Below are 26433 nucleotides of genomic sequence, written 5' to 3'. Positions count from 1 at the left end.
GGATGGTTGGGAGAAGGACAAGAGAGGGACTCTTAGGAGTGAGTAGAATAAAGAATAGGAGGTTAAGGGAGAAGATAAGGTAACAGGGATATACACAAATAGTAATATAACTGTGAGTGTGAATGGGATGAATTCACCTATAAAATAGAAACAGATAACAGAAAGGATTAAATATCTGAATCCAATAATAAGTTTTTTATATGAAACACTTTTAAGAATGAGAGATACACACAGAGTTAAGATGGAGAGATGGAGTAGAATTTACATACTTCAGCTGATACAAAAAATGCAGAGTCAGCATTTATGAAATCTGACAGTAATGGCTAAAACAGATTTAATTAAAAGAGACAAACAAGATAAATGATTTTGATAAGAGGTACTATAGACAATAAAGCAAAAACAATACTGCACGTATATGCATCAAATTCTATAATATTTAAATTTTTAAAAGAAAAGTTAAATGAATTACAGATGGAGATAGGTAGTAGTATTATAATAGTGGGAGACAGCTTTTCCCTCTCAGAACTAGAAATCTAACCAAAAAATAGACAGATCTCTGGAGAGACTAGAATGGAAAGAGAAAGAAATAAATCTTTTTCTCAGCACTTCACGGTATCCTTACAACGATTTTCTATATATTAGGACATAAAAATCTTATAGTAAAAGAAGAAACATTAAAAGTATCTTTTCAGATCATAATGTGATATAATCATATTTAATGAAAGACCATGAAAACATAGATTAACAATCAATTGGAGATTCAAAACCTAATGTTAAAGAATGAATGGTTTAAAGCACAAGTCATAGAAATAATCAATAATTTCATTAAAGATAATAACAACAATGAGACAATATATCAAAATCTATGGGACATAATAAAAAGAATAATAAGAGGAAAATTTATATCTCTAAATGCTTACATCAATAAAGTAGAGAAATAACAGACCAATGCAATTTTTTAAAAAACCTAGAAAAATGAACAAAGAAAAAATACACAGTTAAACACTAAATTGGAAATCTTAAAAATTAAAGGTGAGATTAATAAAATTGAATGTAAAAATTGAATTAATAAATGAAACTAGAAGTTGGTTTTATGAAAAAATCAAAAAATAGATAAACATTGGTTAATTTGTTTAAAAAAAATGAAATCACTATTATTAAAAATGAAAAAGGTATATATACCAATAAATGAAGATGAAACTAAAGCAATTATGAGGAATTATTTCATCCAATTTTATGCCGATAAATTTAACAAGTTAAGTGAAATGGAAGAATATTTACAAAAACATAAATTGCCTATAGAATCAGAAGAGGAAATAGAATATCTAAATGGACCCATTTTACAAAAAAAAAAAATTGAACAGCCCACAAAAGAGCTTCCTAAGAAAAAAAGTACCAATACGAAATGGATTTACAAGTGAATTTTATTAATATTTAAAGATCAACTAATTCCAATACTGAGTAAATTATTTGAAATTATAGGCAAAGAAGGCATCCTACCAAACTCTTTTTTTGAAACAAACATGATACTGATATTTCAACCAGGAAGAGGAAAAGAGAAAAACAAAGTATAAACTATTTCCCTAATGAATATATATAATGACCAAGTGGAATTTAAGAAAAAGAAATAGAAGGAATCAGAATAGGGAACAAGGTAACAAAACTATCTCTTTTTATATGATATGATGATAAACTTGAAAAATCCCAAAGACTCAAATAAAAAATTAGTTAAACAATTAACTATTTTAGCAAAAGCAAAACAAAACAAACCCCAACAATTTTATCAAAGTAGCAGGATATAAAGTAAATCCACATAAATCATTAACATTCCTATATGTCACATACAAAACCCTGTTGAAGAGATAGTAAGAGATACCTCATTTAAAATACTTCTGGGGCAGGTAGGTGGTGCAGTGTACAGAGCACCAGCCCTGAAGTCAGGAGTACGTGAGTTCAAATACAGCCTCAGACCAAACACTTAATATTTACTAGCTGTGTGACCCTGGGCAAGTCACTTAACCCCAATTGCCTACAAAAAAAAATAAAATAATTCTAGACAGTACAAAATACCTGGGAGTACACCTGCCAAAAGAAACCCAGAAACTATATAAACAAAAGTAAAATGAGTTTTAAATAATTGGAGAAATACTGTTTGTGAGTGGGCAGGACAAATATAATAAAATGACAAATTTACCTAAAGTAATTTGTGTATTCAATGCCATCCCAATTAATTTACCAAAAAAAAAAATTACTGAATTAGAAAAAATAGCAGAATCCATTTGGAAGAGCAAAAAGTCAAGAATATCAAAGAACTAATTAAAAAAAGGGTTGTTTAGCAGTACTAAATCTTAAAATCTATTCTAAAATAGTAATTATCAAAATTATCTGGTAGTGACTAAGAAATAGAAAGTTAGATCAGTGGAACAGAGTAGTCATACAGTTCACCAAGCCTATCTAGGTGTTGAAAAGGGTCTCCAGGGGCTGAAGGCATTGCTTTAGGATCATTCTGGGTAGTCCAGAATTTTTCTGACTAAGCGAAGGAGTGCAAGCAGGGCTGAGAACATTGCCAGAAATTCAATGAGCTGACTAAGCAGCATTTCTTCGAAACTTCTTTCCCTTCATGCTTCCCCCTTTCACCCCTCCCCCCACGTCTAAACTATCCACAGAAGGGTTGTCATCCTTCGATGAAATCTCAAACTTAGGGGGCCACTAGACACTAGAGGATGCTGATGCCATAAATTCTATGGAATAACTACTTTTTAAACCATAAAAGGCAAAAATCTGTGTACTCTGTGTGTGTGTGTGTGTGTGTGTGTGTGTGTGTGTGTGTGTGTGTGTGTGGGTGGTAGGAATGGGCAGTAGAAAGATCTGTCAGTCGTTGCTCTAAATTAGCTTATTGCTCTCCTACTCCTGAAAATTTCACCAGCAATAATATAGGAATACACTGAGAACAGCAATTCCCCACTACTGTGTAATCTGGGACTTTTGCCACTCTTTTGTGTAGATATTGCCTCCCTCATTATAATGTAAGCCCTCTGAGAGCAGGGAAGTTTTACTATTATCTGCTTACCCCTGGTGCTTAGCACAGAGCCTAGTAAGAGCTAAGTGACTGCTGGCAGATTGGCTGATTGATACTCTCTTCTCCCTTACCTCTATCATGCTGTTCTCCACTGTTCTTCTTTGGGCCTGATTTTTGCTTCTCAATATTCTTTTGCTGGATCACCATCCACCTTCAGTCCCCTGAGTGTGAATATCTCCAAGACTCTGGCCTTGGGCGTCTTTAGCATAGCCACCACCTCAACCACAATCTCCCCTCTGACCTGATGGAGGCAGCTCAGGAAAACCCAAGAGCTGGGAAACAGCAAAACGAGCGTCACAGGAGCTACCTTGTGGAGAAGGGGCCCATCTGTTCTTTACCACTAGCAACAACTGATAACTGCCACCAATAGGTACATGTGCATGAGGGCCACAGGGGTGGCAGCAAGCTAGACCACTGGTCCTGGTCAGCCCTGATAGCTCTCATCTGAGGAAGCAACTCCTGTGGAAAAGGGACTGTCCATTGCCACCAGCTGCCAGCCAATTGCTATTCATAAGGCAGATGGGCCAGCCTTGCTAAAACAGTGAGGCACCCTAAGGGAGAGACAAGAGGCCAGTCAAGGAAACCTAGAATCACCACCTTGACATTATCAATCCTTTGACAACCCAGAACCCTGAACCTAAGAGCATTTGGAATAGCAAGGCTTCCAGACCAGTGCCTGCAACCCTCATTCTGGGAAAGTGATTGAAATGAAATGAAATATAATTTAAAAATAGACATGAATAAGTCTGAAAGTAAAAGTTGGTTATAGTGAGGTGATGAATATGGATTTAGAAATGGGAAGGGATGGTGCATGGTAAGAAGAACAGTTACTTGGGGACAGGAGAGAATTTGGGTTGCATTCCACATCTTCATCCTTCCTAGCTGTGGCACATAAATCACTGATTTTCTTGAGCCTCAGCAACCTCACCTATAAAATGGAAATTATCCTATTTGCACTTAGGATTCTCATGTGGATGAAATCAGATGCTTCATAAAGGGTGGTTTATTTTCAACCTTGCTGTCCAAGCTAGAATGTAAACTAGAAGGGACAGTCAGGTCCTACCTAAAGGCAGGCAAATCTTCCTTTCTATCACAATGGCAGTATTAAAGTCTTTCTTTCTCTCTTTCTCCTTTAGGATTACCATGTGACCCCACATTCATCCTTGAGTTGCTCCTTGCAATGTAATCTGCTCTATCATTTTCCAGAAATGTTTTGAATATAAAGACCAGAAATTTCTATATTTAATGAAGCTTTTGAATGAAAATGTCAAGATCATAAGTTCCCCATGGATGAAGGTGAGACCAGTGTCTCTCTTTGAGCTCAGAATATTTTTTTAAATTACTTCAAAGAAACTACTACAAGCAGCTAGGCTAGAATTCATCATTCATTCCATTGGGAGGTACAATAGTGCCATGTTGGAAATGGGTTCCCATTTTCTTCTTTATTGACAAGGACTAAAGACAGAAAAGGTCACCCTATGTGGTCTGATTTGACAGACATTATAAGGCCCCTCCCTGGAGTAGTTCACCCACTGGTCACAGGACTGAATGTTAAATTCATGTTACTAGAGACAAGCTGACTTTTCCCTTGTGCACCCAATTTGGATCAGGTTAGAAGATGAGTTAGCTGTCCCAATGGAAGGTGGAGGCTGAGCTCTTAGAAGACCTTAAAATGAGAAAGGATGAGAACTTTTCCGTTGGAAGTAAGAATTGAGAGTGAAAGCCAAAGAGTTTCAGGCAACCAAGGAACAGATGCTAATTTTTAGGGCATTTCTAGGAATGATGAGAAAAGTCACTATTTTCCAAAGGGCACTTGTCCCACCCTTACTCAGCCGTATTCTCAACATGATCCAAGTGCTAAGTAGAAAATTATTTTCTTTTTCTAATAAAGTATGATACAAATTCTTTTTTTAGGTCTACAATTCTTTTCCATCTCTAGTGCATTATCTCCCTGGATCTCATCACAAAGCAATTAAAAATATGCAATCAATACTTGAATTTATTTTGGAAGAAGTGAAGGAACACCAAAGAACACTGGATCCCAGCAATCCTCGGGACTTTATTGATTGTTTCCTGATGAAAATGGAGCAGGTAGAGTGTCAGCAGCAGGTCTGAATCTCACTTTTGTAGGTGAAATGGCTTGTGTCTTAGAGGCTGACATTCACATTCACAAACATAGAGCAGTAAATAATCATATTTTAATCATAATATGGCCAGAACACTATATGAGAAGAATGAGAAGACAGGGTCCTAGCCCTGATGAATTTCTAACCCAACAGACAGGAGAAAGCCCATGTAAGGACAAGAATAATTATCAGGAATGTGTAAGGAAAGCCAAAATAGATTAAAATTGAGGATTTAAGTGATGAAGGAATTTGAAATTAGCAAGAAAGATAATATTTGGACTGGGTTAACATAAGACTTCCTTCTGGAAGAGTTAGGTTTTAGTCTGGGTTTTGAAGGAGGTCCCAGAGCTTAACAGTGAGGACTGGGCAGGACATTTCAAGACTCTACAAAGACAGTGGAATAGGGAACTTTAATCTGAGCAGCCTAATTGGAATGGAGGGGCTGCTGTGGTAAGTACTAGGGGGAGGTTGGTGGGTTTTACAGTCAAGATAGTGGAGTAAGAGGCTCTCACTTTCCACCATTCCATAAACAACAAAGAGCAAAACAAAAAGAAAGAAAAATCATTGAAAAGTTGCATAAAGAAAAAAAAATCCACCGAATTAGAAGCAAAACTAGAATAAAACAATATGCTAATGTAATTCATATGGAGTAAATGAAACCCAGAAAGTACCAGAGAAACATGGAGAAGGTAAAAGATATGCTGATGGAATGCTGAAATGGATCAATGACCTACTTAAGCAATAAATGTGCTCTGAGGTCATGACTTATGGTTTTCTTACCACATGAACCAAAAAACACATTAATTCAGAAACATTTAATTTAGCAATGTGTCAACATAACTGACCAGGAAAATCCTTCCTTCATCAACCTATGCACATAAGGGTATATTCTCCCACAGATTCCTACTCCACTGGTAGATGAGGAATGTGGGAGAGGGCAAATATGTAGACCAGAGCAAGAGATTTTTAGAACTAATATGTACAGTAGTCTCTTGTGTTTCATGTGTGAGAATCTTCAGAATTCCATATCCTTTCCCCACCACCACACTCACAGTGAGCATAGACCTTAGTTGACTTCAACTTGAATTATGCCCTAGCACCTGCCTGCTTTTTCCTGTGTTTTTACTTTTCTTATCTTTAGTCCATTGGTTATTTGTTATATATTCAATTTCTGGTCTCAGTTGTGAGTTTTCCTCATATCAACATCTCATTGTCAAGGGCAAAGCATTTACCACCTCAATTTCCTCATTAGTAAAATGACAATAATAATGCACTAACTGTATCACAGTATTTTGATGAGGATAAAATGGGAAAATACATGGATCCTTTTTGCATTAATTGTTATATATATGGAAGTTGATAATTTTTTTCCTCCTTATTTGCTAAACTAATAAATCCTGTTCATCTCAGTAAACGTAGAATAACAGAATTTAATCCACAAGAAAAACAAGAGCTTACATGCAGTCATTGTGCATTTGTTGCTTAGTCATTTCAGTTCAGTCCAGCACTTCATGACTCCATTTGGGTGTTCTTGGCAAAGATACTGGAGTGGTTTTCCATTTCTAGCTCATTTTATAGATGAGGAAACTGAGGTAACCAAGGTTAAGTGATTTGTCCAGGATCACACAGGCAGTTAGCCAGATTTAAACTCAACCCAGTGCACCACCTAGCTGCTTGTGTATACCCACAGATATGAATGATATATAATATGTAAGCACAGATATCTTGCAAGTTAGTATCATACAGTATGTGTCAAACATGAATAGAAATGGATCCTGGTAGGCCTCATATTAACTAGAAAATGCAGAAATTAACATTCTCTATGTAGTATTATATCTGTATTTATTTTACTAAACATTTCCCAATTACATTTTAATGTGGTTTCAGCCACACACGTTTTGTTGGTGGCTTGAGGCCTGAGAGCTGAGTTTGACCCTCCTGTTGTAGCACATAAAGAGCTGCCCTCAGAGCCAGGCAAAACTGAGTTTAAGACCCTCTGACACAAAAAGTCTATGTGATCCTGGGCAAATCACTTGACACTATAGTGCCCTAGGGCTGGCAACTCTCTAGAAACTTTAAGTTTTTCAGAGAAAGTGCAGACTTGCATTGGCAGACAGATTTTTTTTTTACCTGGAAGTAACCTGTGCCATGATATTGCAGGTCTAGTCTCTTTCTGTCTGTCTGTCTGTCTGTATATATCCCCCATCCTCCACGTATCTTTCTTCTCTCTGTCTCTCTCTCATATGTGAGATGCAAGGGCCAAAATGCTTTCATAATTGCTAGCTACTTGTTCTGCTTTGGATTGTGTTGCTCAATTTAATTTATTTACAGGGTCATAGATTTAGAACTGAAATGGATCTTGGAGGTAATTGAATCCAGCTCCCTCATTTACAGATGAGGAAACTGAAACATAAAATGGTTAAATGACTTGTCTAAGGTCAATGATAGAGCTGGTGGTGTGTTGGGGGCAACTAGGTGGCACAGTGGATAGAGCACTGGCCCTGAAGTTAAGAGCATCTGAGTTCAAATCTGGCCGCAGACACTTAACTAGTTGTGTGACCATGGCCAAGTCATTGAACCCAGTTTGCCTCCCCCCAACATTAAAAAAAAATATCAGAACTTAGATTTAAACCAAGGTCCTCTGCTTCCAAATCCTTATGCTTTCCATTTGCCCTGCTGCCTCTCTTACTTTTCCATTAATCATACCAAATCATTCTTAGGAAAAGCAACAACCACAATCTGAATTTACCATTGAAAACTTGGTCCACACTATAAGTGACTATTGCTGCAGGAACAGAGACAACCAGCACCACCCTGAGATATGGACTCCTGCTTCTCCTCAAATACCCTGAGATAGAAGGTGGGATAAAGGATAATAACACATACAATTTAATCCACATGAGAGGGGTTCCTGGTCCTTTTGAGACTTTCCTTGGAAACTTTTTTATTGCCATTTTAATGTATTTAAGTCATTACATGTTCAAGTTTACTTATTCCTCCTTCTCCACCACTACTTCCACCTTGCTTAGTGAAGTGGTATATAATTGTGAGTTATTATTAGAGGTAGCCACACAGATAGTGAAGTGAATAGAGACTGGAGCCCAGTGCTAGAAGTGGGAAGAACTGAATGATTGAAGGCACTGGTTCCTGATAGCTTCTTGATGCTACTTGACCACAGAAGGAGCTGGTGCCTCTGGATTCCTGTCACTCTACAGCTGCAGAGGGAAATACCTTGGGCATATGGTTGGTCATATTAAGTTGTAGAACAGGTCCAGATGAGAACCCTCCTCATTTCCTACATCAAGTGTACTTGGCTTCATTTATTTAAGGACACCTGACCTTTTCTTATGGGCATGGGACATAGGTGCCTTAAGTGATGCTCAGCTAGTTTAAGAGACTAAACTGGAGGGGTGGAGCCAAGATGGCAGAGTGAAAGCAGTGACTTGCTTAAGCTCTCCCCCAAACCCTCCAAATACTCATAAAAAATGTCTCTAAACAAATTCTGAGGCACCAGAACACACAAAAAGATGGAGTGAAACAAATTTCCAGCCCAAGACAACCTACATGATTGATCAGAAAGGTGTATCACCCCAGGATGGGAGTGCAGTGCAGTGTGGCCTGGGGCGCAGGCCACAGAAAACCAGGAGCAGGTCTCAGAGGACTGAATTGTGGGCAGCTGTGGTGGTTTCCAGACTGCTCAATCCTCAGTTGCCAGGGACAACTTAGAACGTCAGTGGGAAAAGTCTGTTTCTGTGGTGCTCAGAGAGGAAAGCAGGGTTTCAGCTCCATTCCCAAGAGCATGGCCATGGGGGAGGGCATCAGCTTCCTGAGCTTCTAGATGACAGACTGAGGGGGAATCTAGTGGCTGATCAGAGAGGCATTGCAGGGATCTCTTTGCCAATGCTGAGGCAGAAATCTCTTGCTTTACCCATGTATGGATCTGGATCACGTTCTAGGTGACAGTGCTGGGGTGAAGAGGAACGCTGGCATAGAGGAACTTGTGGCTGGGAACAGGAGCCCTCCTCACAGTTACAGGATAGAAAGGAATACTTTTGGTCACAGGCTAGGAAAGCAGTAAACACCGCACCCTTATCATACCGCCTTGGAAGAACTGAAAATTTGCAGGTCCCTAGAAGTATCTCTGAAAACAGCAGTACAAACACCTGAAGCTTGGGACAGTAGATTCTCCACATTGCAGGCAGACTCTTACCTTAACAAAGAGTTTAAACTCAAATAATTGGCCAGGATCATAAGCACACAGAGCAAAAAGAGTCAGACTGTATTATCTTACTTTGGTGAAAAAGAAGATCAAAATATACAACCAGAAGAAGACAACAATGTCAAAGCTCCCACATCCAAAGCCTCCAGGAAAAATATGAACAGTCTCAGGCCTTGGAAGAGCTCAAATGGGATTTTGAGAAGCTAGTGAGGGACGTAGAGGAAAAACTGGGAAGAGAAATGAGAGTGATTGAAGAAAATCATGAAAAACAAGTCAACAATTTGCTAAAGGAGGCCCAAAAAAATACTGAAGAAAATAACACCTTAAAAAATAGCCTAATCCAAATGGCAAAAGAGGTACAAAAAGCCAATGAGGAGAAAAACCCTAAAAAGAAAAATTGGCCAAATGGAAAAGGAAGTCCAACTGCTCAATGAAGAAAATACTTCCTTAAAAATTAGGATAGAGCAATTGGAAGCTAGTGACTTTATGAGAAATCAAGACACTGTAAAACAAATGCAAAAGAATGAAAAATTAGAAAACAATGTGAAATATCTTATTGGAAAAACAACTGACATGGTAAATAGATTCAGGAGAGAGAATTTAAAACTTATTGGACTATCTGAAGCCATGATCAAAAAAACAGCCTAGACATCATCTTTCAAGAAATTATTGAGGTAAACTGCCATGATATATTAGAACCACAGGGCAAAATAGAAATTGAAAGAATCCACCGATTCTTCTCCTGAAAGAGATCCCCAAAGGAAAACTCTTAGATATATTATAGCCAAATTCAGAGTTCCCAGGTCGAGGAGAAAATATTACAAGCTGCCAGAATGAAACAATTCAAGTACTGTGGAAACACAGTCAGGATAACACAAGACTTAGCAGCTTCTACATTAAAGGACCACAGGGCATAGAATATAATATTCTGGAGGGTAAAGGTGATAGGATTACAGCCAAGAATCACCTACCCAGCAAAACAGAGTATAATCCTTCAGGGGAAAAATGGTCATTCAGTGAAATAGAGGACTTTGAAGCATTCCTGCTGAAAAGACCAGAGCTGAATAGAAAATTTGACTTTCAAATACGAACTCTACTGGAACATGAAGAGGTAAACAGGAAAGAGAAATCATAAGAGAGTTATTAAGATTGAACTGTTTGCATTCCTGCATGGAAAGATGATATTTAAACTCATGAGACCTTTATCAGTATTAGGGTAGTTGAAGGAAAAAAATATATGTGTATGTATATATAGATAGATAGATAGAGGGCACAGGGTGAGTTGAAGATTAAAGGGTCATATCTGGAGAATAAAATTAAGGGATGAGAGAGGATGATACTCAGAAGAAGAAAGGGAGAGGTAGAATGGGGTAAATTATCTAAAAAAAAACAGAAAAGTCTCTTACAGTGGAGGGTAACAGGGGAAGGTGAGAGGGAATGAGTGAATCATTCTCATAGGCTTAGGCTTAAGGAGGGAATAACATTCAATTGGGTGTGGAAATCTGACTTACCCTGCAGTAAAAAGGGGAGAAGGGACAAGAGAGCAGGGGATGATAGAGAGGAGGGCAGATTGGGAAAGGGGTAATCAGAAGGAAATACTTCTGAGGAGGACAGGGTCAAAAGAAAGAATAGAATAAATGGGAGGACAGGATAGGATTAAAGGAAATAGAGTTAGTTTTACACAACATGTCTGCTATGGAAGTGTTTTGCATAACTGCTCATATATAACCTATATTGAGTTGTTTACCTTTTCAATGAGGGTGGGTGGGGAGGGAGGAAGAGGAAAGTTTGAAACCTAAAGTATTAAAAGCATGTTAAAAAAATGTTTTCACATGCTACTGGGAAATAAGAAATACAGGACATGAGGTATAGAAGTCTATCCTGCCCTACAGGAAAATAGAAGGGGAAGTGGATAAGAGAAGGGGTTAAGAATAGAAGAAAGGAACGCACTAGAGGAAGGGTATTCAGAATACATGCCATCTTGGGGTGGGGGGAGGGTGAGATGAGGCAAAATTTGAAACTCATAAACTTGTTGAAGTGAATATTGAAAACTAAAAATAAATAAATTTATATTTTTTTAAAAAGTGTCTAAAATGGAATTTTCATCTCTCTCTATCTATTGAAATATCAGTCAAGTGTATTATTTATCAATGTAACTCAGTGAAAAATCAGAGAAAATATGAGCAAAGGCAGCTTTTATCTCTACTTTTAAGATAAATTTTCATTTGTATTGTGACAGGAAAACTTCATGAAGAAATTGATTCTGTGATTGGCTGAAATCGAAGTCCCTGCATGAGGACAGAAACAACATGCCTTACAGCAATGCTGTGATACATGAGACACAGCGATACATTGACCTCATTCCCACCAGCCTGCCCCATGTGGTGTCAGAAGATGTTCAATTTAGACAATATCTTATCCCCAGGGTCAGAAGAGTTTCTCAATAACACAAGATTTTATACTGTCTCATTCAAATCTAGAATCTTGGAGTTAGAAGGAACCTCAGGCCCACCCACATCCCTGAGAAGTAGTCCCAGAATTTCAGAATTTGAAAGTATTTCAGTGGTCATAGTGTCCATTCCCAATGTGAAAAAGGATTCCATCTACTGTATGCTCACCTCGTGGTCATCTAATCTTTGCTTAAAGATTTTCGAGGTGGAACCACTTTGTTGCTGAGAAATTCTATTCTAATCTTGGACAGAGAATTTGTTTTATCTTGTATTAAGCCTAAGTTGACAATTTTGTAACTTTAATCTATTGCTCTTGGTTTTGACTCCCAGAAAAAACAGAACAAAGTTCCTCTCTCTTTCTAGTAAAACTCCATGAAACACTTGGAATCAGCTACTATGTCTCCTGTTCTGTTATGTCTCCTGTTCTCTTGTCTAAATATCCCTGTTTCCTTCAACCCATCCTCACGTGGCATGGACTTGTTATTCTTACCATCCTGGTTGCCCTCCCTTGAGTACCTCCAGCTCTTCAGCGTCCTCCTAAGATATGATTCACAGAAGGAATACAATCCTCATTTGTGAGCTGAGGAGACCACAGTACTACTTCCAAGCTGTCTTTGAACCTTCAATAATTGCCCTTAGTATATGGTCAGTCATCAGTTTTCAATCCACCTAGTGGTGTGATAGTCTAACCTGTATATTTCCATCACTTTCAGAGGAAGAGCACGAAAATCTTTATCAAATGCTTTGCTAAAATCTAAGAAAAGTCTATGTATGTCATTCTCCTGATCTACCAGTTTATTAATATTCTCAAAAAATGAAATAATGATGATTCCACTGCAGATCCTTGTGATCACTACCTCCTTTTCTCAAATCATTGCCTCATTACTTCCTTTGCTAGATTAATGATCTCTTTAGAAATATCTTCTAGACTCTGAGTGCAGATTGAAGTGTGCTTTTTTCACTTTATTTCTCTTGGTAAGGTGTCTAGATGTCCCTAATTTTCTCCTTACTTCCCTGGGGTATTCTATCCTTGTTAGCTCTATCTATTTATTTATTCCATTCTTTTCAGTTCAAAGATCATTCCCTTGGTCAGAAAAAAAAAGAAGCAAAAGAAAAATTGAGAAGTTATGCATCTTTTCTTGTCACTTGTTATCCTTGTCCTTTAAGCCTCTGGGTTGTGGGTTTGTCCTTTCTTTAATCCTCCTCTTTTTCACAACATAGTTTTAAAAAATCTCTTCCTTTTTTTAAATATAAATTTATTTATTTGTAGTTTTCAATATTCATTTCCACAAGTTTTTGAGTTCCAAATTTTCACCCCGTCTCAACCTTCCCCCCACCCCAAGATGGTATGCATTCTGAATATCCCTTCCCCTACTCTGTCCTCTTTTCTTTCTCTTCCCACTCTCTTATACCCTTCCCCTTCTATTTTCTTGTAGAACAGGATAGACATCTGTACCCCATTTCCTATATTTCTTACTTCCTGGTAGTTTCTGAAAACATTTTTTTAAACATATGTTTTTAAAATTTTAAGTTTCAAATTTTCTCTCTTCCTCCATCCCCACCCACCCTCACTGAGAAGGCAAGCAACTAAATAAAGGTTGTACATGTGCAGTTACGCAAAACACTTCCATAGTAGACGTGTTGTGAAAAACTAACTCTATTTCCCTTAATCCTATTCTGCCCTCCCATTTATTCTATTCTTTCTTTCTTATCCTGTTCCTCCTTAGAAGTATTTTCTTCTCATTACCCTTTTCCAATCTGCCCTCCTCTCTATCATCCCCTTACTCTCTTGTCCCCTTCTCCCCTTTTTTCTTGCAGGGTAAGACAAATTTCCATACCCAATTGAATGTGTATGTAATTCCCTCCTTAAGCCAAATCCTGTGAGAATAAGATTCACTCATTCCCTCTCTTCCCCATTTCCCCTCCACTGTAAGAGACTCTTCTGGTTTTTTTTGTGAGATAATTCCCCCATTCTACCTCACCCTTTCTTCTTCTCCAAGTATAATCTCCCTCATCCCTTAATTTTATTCTCCAGATATGACCCTTAATCTTCAACTCACCCTGTGCCTTCTTCTGATTATCTCTCTGTCTGTCTGTCTACCTATCTATCTATCTATCTATAATATAATTTATTTTTCCTTCAACTACCCTAATACTGACAAAGGTCTCTGAGTTATAAATATCATCTTTCCATGCAGGAATGCAAACAGGTCAATCTTCATAAGTCTCTTATGATTTCTCTTTCCTGTTTACCTCTTTATCTTCCACTTGAGTCTTGTATTTGAAAGTCAAATTTTCTATTCAGCTCTGGTCTTTTCAACAAGAATGCTTGAAAGTCCTCTATTTCACCGAAAGACCATTTTTTCCCCTGAAGGATTATACTCAGTTTTGCAGGGTAGGTGATTCTTGGTTGTAATTCTATGTCCTTTGCCCTCCGGAATATTACATTCCATGCCCTGGGGTCCTTTAATGTAGAAGCTGCTAAATCTTGTGTTATCCTGATTGTGTTTCCACAGTATTTGAATTGTTTCCTTCTGGCAGCTTGTAATATTTTCTCCTTGACCTGGGAACTCTGGCATTTGGCTATAATATTCCTAGGAGTTTTCCTTTGAGGATCTCTTTCAGGAAGAGAATCGGTAGATTCTTTCAATTTTTATTTTGCCCTCTAGGTTGTAATATATCAGGGCAGTTTTCCTTGATAATTTCTTGAAAGATGATGTCTAGGCTCTTTTTTTGATCAAAGCTTCAGATAGTCTAATACTTTTCAAATTCTCTCTCCTGGATCTATTTTCCAGGCCCATTGGTTTTCCAATGTGATATTTCACATTGTTTTCTAATTTTTCATTCTTTTGCATTTGTTTGACAGTGTCTTCATTTCTTATAAAGTCACTAGCTTCTAATTCCTCTATCCTAATTTTTAAGGAAATATTTTCTTCATTGAGCATTTGGATTTCTGTTTCCATTTGGCCAACTTTTCTTTTTAGGGTGTTTTTCTCCTCATTGGCTTTTGTACCTCTTTTGCCATTTAGGTTAGGCTATTTTTTAAGGTGTTAATTTCTTCAGTATTTTTTTGGGTCTCCTTTAGCACGCTGCTGACTTGTTTTTCATGATTTTCTTCAATCACTCTCATTTCTCTTCCCAGTTTTTCCTCTACGTCCCTTACTTGCTTCTCAAAATCCCATTTGAGCTCTTCCAAGGCCTGAGACTGCATCATATTTTTCCTGGAAGCTTTGGATGTGGGAGCTTTGACATTGTTGTCTTCTTCTGGTTGTATATTTTGGTCTTCTTTTTCACCAAAGTAAGGTAATATAGTGTGACTCTTTTTTCACTGCTTGCTCATGATCCTGGCCAATTACTTGAGTTTGAAACTCTTTGTTAAGCTAAGAGTCTGCTTCAATGTGGAGAATGTACTGTCCCAAGCTTCAGGTGTTTGTACAGCTGTTTTCATAGATCTTTTAGGGACCTGCAAATTTTCAGTTCTTCCAAGGTGGTATGATAATGGCTGAGGTGTTTACTCCTTTCCTAGCCTGTGACCACAAGTATTCCTTTCTGTCATGTGACAGTGAAGAGGCAATCCTTTCCACAGCCAGTACAAACTCCACCATGTCAGCATTCCTCCCACCCCAGCACCGCCTCCTAGAACTGTGACCCAGATCCAAACACAGGCAAAGCAAGAGATTCCTGCCTTAACACTGGCAAAGAGATCCCTGCGATCCTTCTCTGATCAGCCACTGGATTCCCCTCAGTCTGTGAGCCAGAAGCTCGGGAACCAGCTGCATGGCCCCCCAGGGCCAGGCTCTTGGGGAATGGAGCTGAGAACCCGCCTTCCTTTCTCAGCATCAAGAGAAACAGACTTTTCCCGCTGACCTTCTAAGTTGTCTTTGGCATTAGTTGATTGAGGAGTCTGGAAACCTCTACAGCTGCCTGTGATTCACTCCTCTGAGGCCTGCTCCAGGTTCCCTGCAGCCTGAGCACCCAAGCTGAGCTGCATCCCAGCCTGGCGTGATACACCTTTCTGATCAATCTTCCAGGTTGTCTTGGGCTAGAAATTTGTTCACTCTGTCTTTTCGTGGGTTCTGCTTCTTCAGAATTTGTTTAGAGCCATTTCTTATGAGTATTTGGAGGGGTTTGGGGAAGAGCTTAAGCAAGTCACTGCTTTCACTCTGCCATCTTGGCTCCACCCCCCAAAAAATCTCTTCTTGTAGTGCTCTGTTTGCAGCATCAGCCTCTGTGCATTTTAGTCCTTATCACTTCTGTCACTATGGAACTGTGACATGCTTCTTTTATTCTTCCTTACCCTCAAAAAATCTAAGTTAATTGGTGAATTCCCTATAATAATAATAACTATTGTTTATAAAGTACTTTGAGATTTGCTTTACATAGATGATCTCATTTATTCTTTAAAACAACTCTGTGGGAATAGTTGCTATTGTTATCCCCATTTTACAAGTGAGGAAACTAAGTCTTAAAGAGACCCCCTGATTCACCTAGGGTCACGCAATAAATAAATGTATGAATCAGGATTTGTATGAAGGCTTTCCTGACTTCAGGTCTAACAGGCTCCTCGCTGCACTACCTGGCTACCTTATCCACATTGGTATCTTTAGAGAATGTTCCTTTTTCTTCCATCACCAGAATTCTTTTTCTTTGTGTGTTGAGAAACTTAACTCTTCTCTTTCTTGTGATAATAATAATAGCTACCATTAAGGCTTGTGAAACAATTTACAAATATTATCCCTTTTCATCCTGATAACAATGCTGAAATGTAGGTGCTGTTATCATTCTCATTTTACAAATAAGGAAACTGAGTCTAGGACAGGGTAAGTGATTTGGCCAGGGTCACATAGCTAGTGAGTGTTTGAGGCCTGATCAGTTCCTTCTGACTCCAAGTATTGTACTCTCCCCATTGGGCCACTTAGTTGATCCTGTATAAACTCTAAGATGGACGGTCACTTTCCCAAAAATTCCCCTTATTACCATCCATAAGTGTGCACCGAAAGTGTGTAAAGTGTGATTGCGTATCCTGAAACACAGCATGATCCCTCCAGAGGAAGAATGTTGTGCCACAGGGGATCTGCAGATCTCTATTCACATCTTTGTTATCCAAGTTCCTCTCAGATGGTGAGAACTGGTTCCACTATAATTGCAGGATGAAATTATCATTAAGAAAATCATGGAATTACAAACTGCTCTGTTTTTGATGGAAGTGAAACTCTAGGATCCGAAAGGATAATTGAAGTCTTCTATCACTGCTATATCATGTCTAACCTCCAGAGCTTATAATTTGTTTTCTGTATTCCTTGTAAACTTTTTTCTATCCAAATATTCTGTAGCATATTGTAATGACAATGCCAGTTTGATGTTGTCTCCATTTCTCTTTACCTAGATGCTTCTCATCATTCTTCTTTCCTCTGCTCCCTAAATAAACTCACACGAGTGTTTCTTCTTAATATATACTACCCCACTCTCTTTTTCCTATCTGCTTTCTTTTAAATAAGTTATAGTCTTTCCAGGACTTCAGTATTCTTAAGCATCTCATCATACCAAGCCCTATTTATGCCTTTGAGGTCAAATTTGCTTCCTTGTCTTAAAATCCCCAATCCACCTTTTTTTAACAGCACTTTAAGCATTAAAAAAGCCTTTTGACTATATTTGTAATAAATCAAAATCATCACCGTTCCAGCCTTTGCTAGATGCATCATTCCACTCCTGGTCAGGAGTTCATCATGTCTATATTTTTACTAAGATGTGGTCCAGAAATCCAAATCCCATTTTTAAACACCTTCTTACAAGATGTCCACTTCTGAAATCTGCATTAACTTTCTGAATCTTTTGTTTCCAATTACAACCATAATGAATACACCACCTGTGCTCCTAAAGTCTTTAGGGTTTTTTTCCCTTAATGTCAAAACCTTTGGAAATGCTTCCCAGATTTATGGTAGTATCATAATTTTTGCTCATGTGAATCACCAGATGTGGGTAGTAGTTGTATCCTTTGTTTTGTAAGGTTCTCCACTATCTCTTGGACATATGCTCCTGGAATATGGCAACACTGTCTATTTTTGTGCATGTGTGTGTGTGTGTGTGTGTGTGTGTGTGTGTGTGAGTGTGTGTGAAGCAATGAGGTTAAGTGACTTGCCCAGGGTCACACAGCTAGTAAGTGTTATGTGTCTGAGTCTGTATTTGAACTCAGGTCCTCCTGACTCCAGGGCTTGTGCTCTTTCCACTGTGCTACCTCGCTGCCCCAGAACTATCCATTCTAGTTATTGTCAGCAAACAATTGGTTCAGTATCCTTCTACAGGGAGTCACCAACTGTTCTTCTTTTCTTCTTCCTGGATGTCTTGCCAGATAACACCTGTGAACTTCCTTTACCATTCTTTAGACTACAAACAAGTGCTTCTTCCTCAGAACATCTTGTTTCTTCATCTTCAAGAAGAGCTCCCAACTTGTTTATCAGCTCTTGCCTTATTTGTCTGTGTGACATTATGTTATTCTTCAACATCCTGACATAGGTCACAATTAATTTCTGTCTCTTCAGATCATCTGGAATCTGCTTGGTCTTATCCATGATTGGTGTGCTTATTGTCCACCCAAGCAGCTCTTTCCTCTTTTGATAGATCTAATGATTGAAAGCTATTTTATTAACTTTTTTTAATCTGAAATCTGCCTCCTTTTGTATTTTACTCATCACTATTGATTCTACTCCTCAAGTGTCAAAGTTCAGTTTCATCTCTCGTAATAGTATTGTAGACTTTCTAACTTACTATCAGAAGAGGTATTTAAAAAGATGGCTCTTTCCATACTTAAAAATCAGGGGTTTTGACTAGGTGATAGTTCTAAATTCTCTTTCAGCTCCAACATTCTTTGGTTCTTATTTTCTAATTATTTATTTGTATCTCTTTTTTTCAGGGAACCACCATCATGCCATTGCTGTCTTCTATTCTGTATGATGATGAAGAGTTCCCTAATCCAGACCAGTTTGACCCAGGTCACTTCCTGGATGAAAGTGGCAACTTTAAGAAGAGCGACTATTTCATGCCTTTTTCAACAGGTAAGACATTCATCTAAATATGTACATTAAAGATGGAATGATAACTCAGAGGACCTTATTACTTTTGTGACCTTGGTCAAATTATTTCATTTCTCTGGGCTTCAGTTACCTTACATGCCCAAAAACTGGGTTGGTCTAGCTGACCATTATGGTCCTTCCAATTTCTATAACCAGGGAGTAGGGTGGAGACACAGTAAATCATTCTTCTAATTCTCCTTAGGCCTAGGTTCATCAACAAATCAGTTGAGTTTCAGAGTAGCTGTTCCAAAAAAGAGGCAGAACTGAGATAGTGGCCACTCTGTTCTGCATCCAGAGTGACAGCAACCCCCCCCCCACATTAATAACCATCCTCCAAGGCACTGTCAACCAGGAGCTACTTCTCAGATAAATCTTCCAGGCTTTTGTGTTAGCATGGTATAATCTTGTATTTTATCAAGCCAAGGAATGGGATTGGGTTATCTTAAGGCCTACTACTCAGGTACCATTATGGCTAAGGTCACTGAAGGTCTAATCTTAGAGTTTATGATTTTATAGAAATGTGACTCTTGACTAGGACACATGAGCATGGAACCCCCTTCCCAAGCTATGTATATTTTAATGAGGATCTATTGGTACAGAATTATAACTGATGGTCTGTCCTTTCACCTTCAAGTCTTGGGGGAACCTACTGGTTATTAGGTAATGGTGGTGATGGTCCATTCTGGCAGTGGCAGACAAGAATGTTGGCAGGCAGCTAACTATCCTTGACATTGTGGTCTCCAATGCCCTGCTCAATTGGTTACAATACTTGGGTTAGAGCTAGAAGTGAGTAGTTAAGACAAGTGGCTGGATGGCCATGAAGCTGTGGGGTAGACTCCAGAGGTGTTTTCTGTCCAAAATGGTGATAGATGGTTCCCAAAAGGAGCTTTGATCATTCTTCTGTCACCTTTCCTCATTGCAGTCACTGTGGGTAGCCACAAAGTTATTCCTTGAGACTGTAAATGAGGGATTGTTTCTCCCTAAGACAATGACTCCTTTCCTCTGAATATAAATCCCAGAACTTGCTCTGGCTCAGGGGAGATTGATTGAGGGAGAGCATACAGGAGGGCTTTTTCCTCTCTGTCTTGGCTCTTCAAAGGAGTCAAGGACCAGAGAGGAAAGGAATGCACACAGTTCTTCACCTAATGCCACTGAGTGTTAGTGGGCTACCTGACAGTCCAAAGAAGTGGCCTAGATGGCTTAGAAGTTTACAAATATCAAATCCTTATATTTGTCTCTTTCAGGAAAATGGATATGTGCTGGTGAGAGTCTGGCTTGGATGGAATTATTTCTGTTTTTTACTACCATCTTACAAAATTTTACCTTGAAATCTCCCATTGACTCAAAAGATATCAACAACACCTCAGTTGCCAGTGGATTAATCAAAGTACCCCCCTTGTATGAGCTCTGCTTTCTCGCTTTCTAAAACATGTGAAGGACTAGCCCTAGTTCCAACTGCTCTAGAGTCTCCTCACATTCTATGAACAAGATGTATTCATTCCATTGCCTGCCAATGAAAGCCCTCTATGATTTCAGTCCAATATACTCTTCTAGCATAATCTAATACTCCCTTTGACTTTTGCCAAAATCACAATTTAATTTTCCTCAACCTTCCTTAGAAATTCCCTGTTGCAGGAATATTTCTTCTTTTTTCTTCACTTCAACTCCTCTTGTTGCCCACAACCAGATTGTACACTGAACGGAGAGGCGTGAAATAACTTATGACATGGGCCAGGTGGAGTAGAATTACTGACTCTGTTTATTCATCTGAGGGCACAGAATATATAGGGAAAATCTAGCCTAACTTCAAAGAGTCCTCCCCGTGAGATACTCCCCAGAATATCTGCTGAGGATGTAACAATAATGAATTTCCTCCTTATCAGGGTTCCTAGATTGGGCTGTAGATTCCAAGGTTTTCCCAGGCACCTAGGCGCCACCTGCATAGAGGAGTAAATATGTAAACCTAAGGTTCAAAGAGAGAGAAGGGATGTCTCAGAGACCTCTTTATCAGGAAGGAATTTGGGGAGCCGTACCACTTAATCCCCTGAGCCCTTTGGGATGAAAGCCTGAGCAGAGGTCAAACTCTGCCTTGGATCTTAAACCCTTATCAGACTCTTAAGATCGGCCCTCAACATCCACTGACAGAAATCTCACCCACCCTTCTAATCACAATTTAGGTGCCATATCCCTGTGATCTCTTTAGTTCTTATAGTCTGTATAATTCAATCTAAGCCTGAATTACACATATGCCTTTACGTTGTGTGTTCTTTCCGACATGTTTATTGATCCTGTCTTGTGTTCCTCACCAAATCTTAAGATTCTTTTTAGTAGGGCCTCTATCCTATACTGTGTGGTAATTATCCACCACCAATTGCTTAGGAGCCATTTTCTGCCCCTTAAAAGTCTCATGTCACATACTTCAACACATACGTGTGTCTTACTACGATGACAGCTTAAATCACAATGTGATGGCAGTGAGGTGGTACCTTGGACAGGGTCTTGGACCTGGAATTACAAAGACCTGAGTTAAAATCCAGCCTTAGACATTTATTGGCTATGTGATCCTGGGAAAGTCATTTCACCTCTGTTTACTTCAGTTCCTTTATGTATAAAATGGGGATAATCATAGCACCTATCTCCCAAGGCTATAGTGACAGGATCAAAGGAGCTGATAACTGTTAAGCATTTAGTACAGTGTCTGGCACATTGTAAGTATTGTATAAATTTACCAGAAATTTTATTATTACAACAACAATAGCTACTACTAGTAGTACTTCTACTACTAGTAACTACCACTATTACTATCTTACTACTACATATTTCACCCTCCTACTCTAATTAAAAAGTAGAAATAGAAAATGATCTACTGTTCACCACCTAAAAGAGAGCCTGGATGGAAAACTTACAAGAATTTCATAGTCAAATTTCAATATTTCCAGATTAAGGAGATCATATTACAAGCAATAAGGGGAAAAAAAACAATTTAGACATTGTAGAGATACAATCAAGATATCACAAGATGTAGCAGCTTTTCCATGAAAAGACCATAGGTTTTGAAATATTATACTTGAAAGAGCAAAAGTGCTGGGGTTGTGAGCAAGAATTACTTGTCCAGCAAAGTTGAGTATAAGTATACTGTGTCTATATATGCTATACTATGCATTTGGATAATATATCCAAAAATATATATTGACTAACTGAAAGACTTTCAGGTATTTGTGACAAAAAGACTAGAACTCAATGTAAATTTGATACAAAGATCCAGAAGAAAGATAAGAAAAATATTAAAGTAATTATAAGGGACTTATTGAAGGTCAAACTGTTTACATCTTATATATGAAAATGCTATTAGTATTCTTAAAAGTGTCATCATTACTAGGGTAGTTTGACATAAATGTTGGATCTGAGTTGTCTGTGATGGGATGATTCCCAAAACAGAATTGGGCAGGAAAAGATAAAAAGGAACAGTTATCTCAATAATGGGACATGAAAAAAAGAACTGATACAAGAAGAAGCAGATGGAGGTGGAGGACTGGTAATGTTGGAATCTTACTTACTCTCTTCAGATCTTGGTTGAAGAGCAAACTATTACATCTTATGGGATGGAAAAGTCTTCTGGATTTGTAGAAGCAGGGTTGGGGAAAATTTTAGAAGGGTGTGGAGATTAAGATTTGAAAGTCTTGGGGGGAAAACAGTGTATGGGGGGGAGAGGATAAGAGAGAGACTCAGAGGAGTGAGTAGAATGAAGAATAGAAGGGTAAGAGGAGAAGATAAATAACAGGGACATTCCCAAATAGTAATTATAACTTTGCATGTGAATGGGATGAATTCACCACCCATAAAATGTAAACAGACAGCAGAATAGATTAAAAGGCAAAATCAAATATGTTGTTTACATGAAACACATTTAAGTATGAGAGATACACACAGTGTGAAATAGAGTTATAGTAGAATTTAGTATTTTCAGCAGATGCAATCATGATCTCAGAAAAAAGTTATGCTAAAATAGATTCAATTAAAAGACATAAACAGGGTAGCTACATTTTGATAAAAGGTACTATGAATAATAAAGCAATATCAGTACCGAACCTATATGCATCAAATGCTGTAACATCAAGTTTTTAATAGAAAAGTTAAACGAATTACACATGGAAATAGGTAGTAGTATTATAATGGTGGGAGATTTTAACTTTTCCCTCTCAACTGATAATCTAACCAGAAATAAATGAGAAAAAGTCAAGGAAGTGAAAAAATGTAGGTAAACCAGATATGATAGATATTTGAAAGGACTTGAATGAAAAGAGAAAGAGATAAACCTTTTTTCTCAGCACTTCATGGTATCTTTACAATGATTGACCACATATTACATAAAATTTTATAGTGAAAAGCAGAAATATTAAAAGTGTCCTTTTCAAATTATAATGCAATAAATGCTATTAGCATGCAGAGAAAGAACTAATAACAGAAGTATATATAGAATAAATTTACACATATATACATATTCATGTGTAATGGTAGTGATCTCTAGGTTGGGGAGCTGGAGAGAAAAGAAATTTACATTACTATATTACACATTTAAAAGGAATAGAAGTTGTACATAATAGATTTGCAGTTTCATGTGCAATCACCTTTTCTTTTTTTTATTATACTGTTATGAAACGCTTGTTTTATTCCACAAATTTAAAATGAAATAAATAAAAAATTAAAAATATATTAATTTCCAGAATGGTAAGACCAATTCACAGCTCCACCAATGGTCTGTCAAAGTGCCTATTTCCTGAAGGTCTTGTGTCTTCTCTCATTATGAACCTGAAAAATATCAGTACACACTACACACACACACACACACACACACACACACACACACAGAGCAGTTGTTGTTTTGCAGAAACATCATAAGTCTGGGTATTTATTCCTTTTTTATTCTCCCCTCCAAGAGAAACAGAGGAGTGGAGCTAGATCTTCCTGGACCATGCCTTTGTTCTCCCACTGGATCAACTCAGTCTTTCCCTGAAGAAGTAGCACATACTTATCACCCAACAATATCAGTTCTAGACATGTACTCCCAAAGAGATCAAAGACAGAAGGAAAAGTCACTCTCTGATCTACCCTAATTTTCTCTGAGTTGGAGGCTGAAGATTTTTGCCCAGAGCATGTTTAGAGGGACTTAGCTACGATAAGAAATATGCACATAGTTTTAATCTAAGCTCAATGGCCTGCAGGTCCAAGTGGGTCCTTTCTCTGCTATTTTAGTGAGTTCAAGGATTTTGATTATTAATATAAATCATCACTGCTTGGAGCCCCTAGATCACATCCAATTTTGATTATTAGAGTTTGCTGAACACTGGATGTATCCTTCTCTGATTGACAGGGAAACCTAATATAATTATTATAAACTAACCACTGATGCTTGTCCCCAAATACTTCCTATTTGCACTTATTCAGCTAAACACAGGCAATTAAGAGCAATCATATATATCCTTATCTACAGATAGCTATCTTTAATGTATTCTTGAAAATAGTAAATAACCTGTTAAAAAAAAAGTAAACTTTTACAAACTTTTAAATAGAAAGAGAGAGAGAAAGGTAAAAAAACTAAATCCTCTGGAATCTTATCAAGGGAAATATTCACCAATGATTAGGTTGGTCACTGCTGTCCTGTATGCCTAAAGATACTTAAATGGCCTGGTGGAGTCTAGACCCACTTAAAAATCTTCCCCTCCACCCTGTCATCCATATTTCTTTGCATAGGAATCCTTTCTGCTTAATATCCCTGGGAGGGATAGAAACTAAAGGTAGAATTTCTATGGCACAGGGTGAGGAAACTCTCCAAGCTAGTAATTAAAAATTCCCCTCCTGTGGCAGAGACTGCAGTCCAACTCTAGAGAGTCTAGTCTAGACCAACTCTCTACAGGTCTTTAGTCCTCTGGAACTATGAATGCCAGGGTCCTTAGCAAGAGTTCCAAAATTTCTTCCTGTCTATTTTTAATCTGAACCTTGCTCTCCTATTTTATATGAATATTTCCATATACAAAGTACATACAAAGATGTACTTCATTCTATACCAGTTCATAAAAATCTTCCTAGGTTTCTCTGAATCTGTTCCTTTTGTCATCTATTACGACAACAGAATATTTCATTAATTCATATAGTGCAATTCACTCATTTCTTCCTTAATTGTTGAATATTTCTCTCTTTCCCACCCCCTTTCCTAGTTTCCATTTCTTTGTTACAATGAAAAGCGTTGCTATAATTATTTTTGTACATATGAGACTCTTCCTTCTGTCTTTGATCTCTTTGGGAATACATGTCTAGAACTGATATTGATGGGTCAATAAGTATGTGCTACTTAGTGATTTTTTTGACTATAATCCCAAATTTCTTTTTAGAATGGCTGGACCAACTCACAGCTTAAGCAATGGTACCTTCATGTCTGTCCTATATAACTCTTTAACAATTTTCATTTTATATTTTAGTCATCTTGGTCAATCTACTGGGCATGAGGTAGAACCTCAGAAATGTTTCATTTGTATTCTCTAATTTTTAATGATTTTGAGCCCTTTTTTTTCTTATAATTGTTGACAATTTGCATTTACCCCGAAGGACTGCCTGTTTTATTTCCATTTGTTGTAAAATGGTTCTTGTTCTTCTGTATTTAAATCAGTTCCTATAGATTCCAAGTAGCAGATCTTTATCAGAGAAAGTTTCTGCATTTTTTTCCCATTTAACGCTTTCTTTCTTTCATTCTTTCTTTCTTTCTTCCTTTCCTTTCTTTCTTTCTTTCTTTCTTTCTTTCTTCTTTCTTTCCTTCCTTTTTTTTCTTTCCTTTTTCTTTCCTTCTTTCTTCCTTCTTCTTCTTTCTTCTTCTTTCCTTTCTTTCTCTTTCCTTTCTTCTTTCTTTCTTTCTTTCTTTCTTTCTCTTTCTTTTCTTTCTTTCTTTCTTTTCTTTCTCTCTCTCTTTCTTTCTTTCTTCTTTCTCTCTCTTTCTCTCTTCTCTCTTTCTCTCTCTTCTCTCTTCTCTTTTCTCTTTCTCTCTTCTTTCTTTCTCTCTTTCTTTCTTTCTTTTTTTCTTTCTCTTTCCTTTCTTTCTCTCTCTCTCTTTCTTCTTCTCTCTTTCTCTCTCTCTCTCTCTCTTCTTTCTTTCTTTCTTTCTTTTTCTTTCTTTCTTTTTTCTTTTTTCTTTCTTTCTTTCTTCTTTCTTGTCTATTTTCTTTTTCAGAATATTACTGTAGTTTCCTTAGTATCAATTCTCCAGGGTGGGAATCTGCAGCCTTGAGGTTTTTTGTGGCCTTCTAAATCCTCAAGCAGCTCTTTACTGAATCCAGCCTCTCAGAACTAATCCCCTTAAAAGGATCCTTTTCTGTGAGATTTGCATTCAGTCAAAGGGCTGCACTTGAGGATTTAGAGGGCCACAAGCAGCCTCAAGGCTGCAGGTACCCACACCTGATACACCTTTCCTTACTTTTTTCCCTTCAGAGGATCATTCCTT

The 26433-nt window shown here is 37.8% G+C and overlaps 1 pseudogene; it reads left to right on the top strand.

The window, feature by feature from the left end:
• Positions 1 to 4997: 4997 nt before the first annotated feature.
• Positions 4998 to 21191, top strand: LOC110204511 (cytochrome P450 2C42-like; annotated as a pseudogene).
• Positions 21192 to 26433: the final 5242 nt, after the last annotated feature.

Source organism: Phascolarctos cinereus, unplaced genomic scaffold (assembly GCF_003287225.1).
Source record: "Phascolarctos cinereus isolate Bilbo 61053 unplaced genomic scaffold, phaCin_HiC Scaffold_523;HRSCAF=1147, whole genome shotgun sequence".
NCBI lineage: Eukaryota > Metazoa > Chordata > Mammalia > Diprotodontia > Phascolarctidae > Phascolarctos > Phascolarctos cinereus.
This window is presented reverse-complemented; position numbering and strand designations above follow the sequence as displayed.